This window comes from Triticum urartu, chromosome 2, assembly GCF_003073215.2.
Source record: "Triticum urartu cultivar G1812 chromosome 2, Tu2.1, whole genome shotgun sequence".
Classification (NCBI taxonomy): Eukaryota; Viridiplantae; Streptophyta; class Magnoliopsida; order Poales; family Poaceae; genus Triticum; species Triticum urartu.
The window spans coordinates 621,627,841-621,636,801 of NC_053023.1; positions in this window are offsets into that span (position 1 = coordinate 621,627,841).

The following is an 8,961-nucleotide window of genomic DNA, read 5'->3' on the forward strand; positions in this document are numbered from 1 at the left end:
CTACCGGATTAGACTGGATCAGAATGCTTCAGAGGAAGTCATGAGAAGAAGGTATCGATCACGTCTCCCGTTGGTTTATGAGCCGCATAATCTTTTCAACATGCCAGGTGCAAGAGCTGGTAACCAACCCATGCTAAACCGAGCGGGGCACCGGGAGCAGGAGCGCCGGTTCAGCCACGCACGATGGACCTGCCTTGCCGGAACAACGTTGTTCCATCAACGCTGCCCGGGCATTATTCCAACCCGTTGGACAACATTGTGGCCGCCGCTTCACGCCTGGCGGCCCTCCCAACCGACGGTGAGTCACCAGTTGCAGTAGAAGCACGTCGAGCCAGGGATCTCCTTCAAACAGCACTAAACCAATAGCAAGCATATTCACACAGCCGTGAGAGGATTCATTCTACTCCCCGTCCAAGCCGGAGTTATAGCAGACACATGGAGGACAAATCGGCCGTGCCCAGTAGTGCACGTCGCCGAAATTCGCCACGAGGGAACAACCGGGCCGGGGGAGGTGCTAATGCGCAAGATGTTGTGGACCATGGCCGTGCGCGTCGAGAGACCGAGTTGATAGCTCGACACGGAGCACGATAGCTTACTCCGGTTCACCCCACGGCCTCCGTGGAGCCAGGGCGATGTTCAGTTCCTTAGGGGTACTGTGTTTAACTCCCGCTTTGCGTAATGTGCGACTGCCCAAGGATTTCAAGGGACCTCATAAGGTACCAAATTACACCACCGATTTGCAGCCAGAGGCGTGGGTGTAGAGCTATGAGATGGCAATGGAGATGTTAGATGTGGATGAGCGGTGTGTGCTAAATATTTCACCATGATGTTGGAAGGAACAGCTCGCACTTGGTTGAAGAGCTTGCCGACCAACTCTGTTGGATCATGGGCCGAACTAAAGCACCGGTTTATCCAGAACTTCCAGGATACGTGTAAGCAGCCAATGTCAATTGTAGATCTGGCCGCTTGTGTCCAAGAGGAAGGGGAGTCCACGACCCATTGGGTCAAACGGGTCTCGGCTATTTTGCATTCATCAGATCGTATCAATGTAGACACCGCAGTGTTAAAGTTAGAGGGCAATTGCCATTTCAAACCGTTAAAACAGAAGTTGGGAAGGCTCAAACGTTACTGCAACAACATGTCAACACTCACGGCCGCTTTGGTTAAATATGCCGATTCAGATAATACCAAGGATCCAGATTCAGAGGAGGACAAACCGGAGAAAGGTAAGAAGAACGGCAATGCCAAAGGCCAATAGCATAATCCCGCGGGCCATGGAAACACTGGTAAGCGCAAGGCCGACAGTAGCTTGGACTTTGTCGCAAATACCAACGCGCAGGAGAATGGCAGCGCCGTAAAGGCAAGCAGCCCCAGAGGGGTTGAGGTCCAGGCAACAATTTGGAGCGTTTGTTAAATCAGCCCTGTGCAAAGCATGGATCGAAGGAGAAACCGGCATCACATCTCTGGAAAGATTGTTATTTCATGCGGGATTTCAAGAATTCCAATATGTTCCAATATGACAACGGCCCGCCCGGCGGTTCAGGAGGAGGTTTCCACGGGCCGGGTTACGGAGGTGGTGGTTCCGGTTCAGGGTTTCCAGGCAACCAAATCAGACACGTCAATCAAGGACACCAAGGCAACCAGGGAGGCTACAACCATCAGGGGAGTCAGCAGCAGCAGCAGTCGGGTTATCAGAGCAATACCAAACAGCTGAACAGCGGGCAGTATCATGTCTTCACTACTAGTTTGTGCAAACGTGATCATAAGCTCCACAAAAGGGCAGTCAACTCTGTTGAGCCGGCAGTACCTCAGTATTTACGTTGGTCTGAGCAACCTATTTTTTGGAGTAGAGATGATCACCCACCCCGGGTTGATAATCCAGGTCATTTGGCCTTGGTGGTAGCCCCTCAAGTCGGGGGATACGAGTTCACTAAAGTGCTCATGGATGGGGGAAGTAGTATCAATATTTTGTACTATGATACATTCCGCCATATGGGGTTGACAGATAAGGATCTTAAACCGTCAAATACGATCTTTCATGGTGTGGTGCCTGGTAAGTCTGCATATCCTGTTGGTAAGATAGCTTTGGAGGTAGCTTTTGGAGATGACTACGATTCAAGGTCAGAAACTTTGACATTTGAGGTGGTAAAGATCAAAAGTCCGTACCACGCCTTGTTTGGGCAGTCGGTTTATGCTAAGTTTATGGCAAGGCCATGTTATGTTTATCTACAGCTTAAAATGTCAGGTCATAAAGGGACTATCACAATACATGGAAGTAGAAAGATTGCTTTGGAGTGCAAAGAAGGCGATGCGGCTTATGCGGAGTCGGTTTGTGCCACAGAGTAGTTAAAATTCTATAAGGAGCAGGTTGATCTGGCAGACATGACCTCTTTAAAAAAGCCAACTACGGAGCATGACCCAGCGTTGAAATTCAAATCGGCTACAGACACTAAGATGGTTGATTTTGTTCCTAGCGATTCATACAAACAGTTCAGCATCAGCGCTAACCTGGATCCCAAATAGGAAAGCGCGCTCATCGAGTTCATATGTGAGAATCGGGACATCTTCGCATGGAAACCTTCTGATATGCCAGGTGTACCGAGGGAACTCTCTGAGCACACACTCAACATTGATTCTAAGTTCAAACCAGTCCGGCAGTTCCTCCGCCATTTCAATGAAGAGAGACGCAAGGCAATAGGTGAAGAGGTAGCCCATCTGTTGGCTGCTGGGTTTATTGTCGAAGTTTTTCATCCAGAGTGGTTAGCCAATCCGGTGCTGGTTCTTAAGAAAAACGGCACTTGGCGCATGTGTGTGGACTACACGGATTTAAACAAAGCTTGCCCTGCAGACCCCTTTGCTCTCCCTCGCATTGATCAGATAATTGATGCTATGGCGGGTTGTGACCGTTTGTGTTTTCTGGATGCTTACTCTGGTTATCATCAGATCAAAATGGCGGTTAAGGACCAGGAGAAGACAGCCTTCATAACTCCCTTTGGAGCCTTCTGCTATGTTTCCATGCCCTTTGGACTCAAGAGTGCCCAGGAAACTTACCAGCGATGTGTTTAGAATTGCCTTCATAAGCAAATTGGGCGCAATGTTCATGCATATGTGGATGATATTGTGGTCAAATCTCGAAAGGAGGGGACTTTGATAGATGATCTACGGGAAACCTTTGAGAATCTCCGGGTTTACAAGATGATGCTCAATCCGGAGAAGTGTATTCTCGGTGTCCCAGCAGGCAAGCTCTTAGGCTTTCTGGTTTCAAATAGAGGCATTAAGGCTAATCCGGAAAAGATTGCAGCAATTACATCCTTGGCTAAACCGGCGTGTATTAACGATGTTCAACGTCTGGCCAGCCGGATTACAGCCTTAAGCCGGTTTATCAGCCGCCTTGGAGAGAAGGCCATTCCCTTATATCATATGCTCAAGAAAACAGATAACTTTGTCTGGAGTGAGGCAGCTGATAAGGCATTCGAGGATCTGAAGAGGCAGCTCGCCGAACCACCCATGCTTGCAGCACCAATCGATAAGGAGCCATTATTATTATATGTGGTTGCTAATGCCCGGGCTGTTAGCGTAGCCATTGTGGTAGAGCGCAAGGAGCCTGGTAAGGAGTATCCGGTTCAACGACCAGTTTATTATATCAGTGAGGTGCTCATTGAGTCAAAGCAGAGGTATCCACATTGGCAGAAACTGGTGTATGGGGTGTTTATGGCAAGCCGGAAGCTTAAACACTATTTTCAGGGCCATCCTATCACAGTGGTCAATTCAGCTCCTCTAGGAAACATCATTCAAAACAGAGAGGCGACTGGCCGGTTGCCAAGTGGGCTATTGAGCTTGGACCTCATGGGCTCAAATGTATACCCCACACGGCGATCAAGTCCCAAGCACTCATGGATTTCATCAACGATTGGACGGAGTTACAGGCACCTAAAGAGAAACCGGATAATACATATTGGACTATTCATTTTGATGGGTCCAGACAGTTGGAGGGCTCAGGGGCTGGAGTCATATTAACTTCCCCACGAGGTGACAAGTTTTGTTATGTCCTCTGTTTAATGTTCCCTTGTACTAACAATGCAGCTGGATATGAGGCTTTGCTCCACGGTCTTCGGATGGCTAAAGAGATGAATTTGAGCCGGGTTAAGTGCTTCGGCGATTCAGATCTAGTGGCCCAGCAGGTGCCTGGCACTTGGGATTCTAAAGACCCACTCATGGCTGCATATCAGCGAGAGGTAGACGCAGTGGCTGGTCACTTTAAAGGTTATCAGGTGGACCATATGGACCGGCGTAAGAATGAAGCGGCGGACTCTTTAAGTCGTCTCGGTTCCCAACGTAAACCGGTTCCGCCCAATGTCTTTCTTGATGTGTTGCACAATCCGTCAGTCAAAATACCAACTAAAGAAGATTTGGCTATTCCTGATCCAGAGGCTCAGTTGGTGGCAGCTCTGCATGCCATACCGGATTGGACGATCCCATATCTGGATTACATGAACCGGGGCGAGTTACCAGATGAGGAAACGTTGGCCTGACAGATAATCCACCGTTCCAAGTCCATGACCATACTCAACGGGTAGTTACATCGTTACAGTGTTTCAGGAGCGTTACAGCGTTGTGTTTCTCCTCAAGAAGGTCGTGAGATTTTGCGAGAAATCCATGAAGGGGATTGTGGTCACCACGCTGGTTCAAAGTCATTGGTTGCCAAAGGTTTTCGCCACGGTTTTTACTGGTTGACGGCGCATGCTGATGCGGAGGATTTAGTCAAGAGATGTGATGGATGTCAAAAATTTGCCCGCCGTGCGCACGTTCCGGCTCAAGAGTTGCGGATGATTCCAATTATGTGGCCGTTTGCAACTTGGGGGCTTCATATGGTTGGACCCTTCAAGTGCTCTAAGGACAAGAAGACCCACATGTTAGTAGCAATTGATAAATTCACTAAATGGGTGGAGGCAGAGCTAGTCAGCAAGTGTGATGCAGCCACGACGGTTCAATTCATCAAAAAGGTGATATCGCGGTTTGGCTTTCCACACAGTATTATAACAGATAATGGCACTAATCTGTCAAAAGGGGAGATGGAAGAATTCTGTCAACGTGAGCACATCCGGCTTGATCTAGCATCAGTAGCTCACCCCCAATCTAATGGTCAAGCAGAAAGGGCAAATCAAGAGATTCTAAGGGGTATCAAACCAAGGCTTATGGTTCCCTTAAAGCGGACGCCGGGTTGTTGGGTTGAGGAGTTACCTTCTGTGTTATGGAGCATCAACACCACACCCAATAGGTCTACGGGTTACACACCTTTCTTCATGGTGTATGGAGCGGAGGCAGTTCTTCCTAGTGACATCCGTCATGATTCGCCCCGTGTTGCAGCTTATGTTGAGGTTGATAACGAGAAGGCACATCAGGATTCTCTGGACCTGTTGGATGAAGAGCGTGATCTTGCAGCAGCACGTTCGGTGATTTATCAACAAGATCTTCGACAGTATCACAGCCGCCGAGTTAAAACTAGAACCTTTCAAGAAGGTGATTTGGTGCTCCGGCTCATCCAGGATCAGACTGATATGCATGAGTTATCCCCCCCTTGGGAAGGACCTTTCGTGGTCAGCAAAAACCTGCACAACGGATCTTACTACCTCATTGATGTTCGAGAGCACGAAGAATCACGTCAATCGGAGGAGGAGACAAAGCGGCCATGGAACATAGCTCTCCTTCGTCCTTATTATACTTGAAGCCATAGGCTCTTCATCTGTACATATTTATGACAGTGTATATATCATATAATAAACCGCAGCCTCTGTTATAAGCGGGGTATCTATTCTTTCTTATATCATGTGTGTGCTTTTACACGATAACTAACAAAGCGGAGTCTTTGTTAAACCGGATTTAGCAGATGCATAGAGATAAAGAAAATCACTTGGGGGCTTGGTCATGTTTGAACCTCAGCTACACCTCTTGATAGGCATTCCAAGCCATACAAGGAAAATTTGTGGAGCCAAAGAGAGTGTTGTACATAGTACAGACTCAAACATAGGCACACACTGAGAATCGCTCACAAAGTTACTTGGGGGCTCTTTTTTGCAAAGCAACAAAGAGTTTGAAAGGACCCTCGTAATTGGCTATCAAGCCACGGCTTGGAAGCCTGGTGTATTCACCTAAAACCCCAGGTTAGCCTGCCTTCATCAAGTAAGCCACTCCTATCCAGGTAATCCTGGTATGACCCATCGAACATTTGACAAGTCAATCTTTTATAGACCCTGAACATGTCATAGTTAAAACGATGATTGGTTAATTGGAGGCCCATCTTGAAAGGCTTTGATAAATGGTTTAACTCAGAGGCCTGGCAGCCCATGAAAAGCCTCGATTTGGAGCCTGGCAGCTCGTAAAAAGCCTCGCATATTTTCCTATTTGAATTTTTTTTGTTGAACATCATAAGTATTTTTTGATAAACCGGCATCCTTGACCTAGCTTGCTTTCCAACTGCCAGTTGTTGGCACATGATCAATTATAAACCGGTGGTCATTGACCCGGTCTGGTTTGACTAAATCACCAGTGTTATAAAGAAAATCCGGTAGTTATACCGGTCTGGTTTGATATATAGACCAGCATTATGAAGATAAAATTATCAAACGTATCGGGTTGGTGTTAAACACCTTTGCTGTATACACGTTTGGTCAATCAATGAGGTATGTTCTGTACATTATTTTTTGTACAAACACTTGATTATTCAGCTAAAGTACTATATTCTTCTTGGATATTATGACATGTCTAGCGGTAAACCGCTAGACACTTTTTAGTTTTTTGGACCCAGGAAGGCAAGTCATCATAGGCTATGCATAAAATATATCCTGAAGGGCAGCACAGATTGTCACAAAGCGTTATGAAACATGCTCGATGGCATGGCAGATAAACAAAGTTTCAGCTATCCTATTACATGAAGCTTCAAAGCGGCTCAAACAGTGCCATTGTTTTTCACAGTAGCCATATAAACCGGCGACCAGATCAGGACTCTTCATCACGACGGTTTGACAGTTGCGGATCAGTTGGTGTAGGCACTTCTTCATCCCTACCCAGCCGCTGGAAATCAGTCGTTGACCAATCGATTCCGGTTAAAGCTTGGAACACTGCTTCCTCATGGATAAGATCAGAAGGGTTAATATCAGGGGCGTAAGTGTGCTTACGAATCGGAGGCACAAGTTCTTCGACTTCATGGATATCGGCCGGCTGTCTTTTCCCTTCTGCATCATAAAACGGTTGAAAATGGGACAAATCAGTGTCCTCAGCCAATTTGCTGGCCGCTGGCCGCATCTGTTTGGTCAGCCGCCGAAGATCATCATTATCAAAGTTTGAACCGTCTTCTTTAACGCCTGGATATCCTTTAATGATATCCTCCGCTTCAAGGTCTGGAATCCAGGCCTTGGCTCGAATAAGGGCGGTTAATGCTCCTGCTCTCGCAGCGGCTCTCTTCAACTCGGCAATACGCGCTGGTAACATGCCCAGCTTCTCAAGAGTTTCCTTAATCAATGTTGGCATCGGTTTGTTATAAGCCGCCGTACTAATGGCTCGCTGAGACCCAGAGTATAGCTGCTCAACCAATGTATATGCCGCTTTGAGCTTCATTCGCATATCTGCACCAAGATGAGTGATCCGAGTTCCTGCCAAAGATTTTATCAACATTTTTGTTAGTTTTAAGATTCCTTGACTGGCGCAACATACATAAGCAGACACTTACCAAAGATAGCAGAGGTCATAGCATTGATTTGGCGCTTCAAACCGGCTAGTTCTTCAACCACTGGTTTCAAGGCTTCCTCGGCGTCTACAGCACTTTTTGTTAAACCGCCTTTTTCGGTTTCCCATTCAGCACGATCTTGGTTGAAGGATTCTTTCAGTTTCTCCATTCCGGCTAGGGCCTGGGTCAACTCCTCTTTGGCTTTTGCAGCTTCCACTTGTTGAGACTTCACATTTTCTTGCAAGTCAGAGTTTTGAGCATCTTTGCTTCTCAGTTCAGCCTGCAACATTGAAGGTATATTCAACAAAACAACATATTTATGCACTAAGTATAAAGCATATAACACATTATCCACTTCATACTTGGGGGCTAATGCCTATTTGCTCTCAAATACTACACTCTATACAAGTCTCCAGAACAATGCAAGCATTATCCTTGACACTTGGGGGCTAATGTACGTTTGTTCTAAACTGGCGGTGTGGATTAAAAACTGGATTAACTTGCCAAGTTAAACCGGCCTTTGGGGGCTATGCTGCAGAAAGTTGTCTAATTTTTTCAAACATGAGTCTTATCTATGATTGAGGACACGCCTTTGCAAGGATCAATGATGGGATGCTTGAAGTGTTACAAAGACCCGGTTTATGATTAACAATCATAAAACTGCTCTTGGGGCTACTTGGAATAGTATTTCAGCTATAAATCAATGTACAAGGGGGAAGAATTTACCTCATATCATTCTTTCATCAAATTCACCAAACCGGCCTCATAATCCCGATTTGAGTGCAGACGGTTCAAGAAGCCGTAATGAAGCTCATTAGCATTAAGATGAGCATAGTTTGATAACTCGCTGCTCCATTTACCTTTATCCCTGGCAATTTGCTCTACTTTGGCACTATGCTGAGCCAAAATGACGGGATGACCAAGAGAGCTGTGGCCTATTCCAGTAATAATAACGTCATCACCTTGGCCTTCAGGATTTTTGGTGGATGATGATGGAATTTCAGTGTCTTTCATTGGACTAGCCCAGTTTGGTTCTGTCAGTTCAGTATCAGGGGCGGTAGGCTCAGCATCTGTTGGTTCGTCGGTATGTTGGCCGTCAAGGGGCGGATCATCAAAAGTTGTTTCAGGATGGAGGCCTTCTGGTTCACCAGTTTGCTCCGGTTCACCTCTTGGTTCTTCTTCTTCGGCAACAGGGTCTTCTGGCGGATTGGTGACCCGAGCTTTCTTGCTAGGTCTAG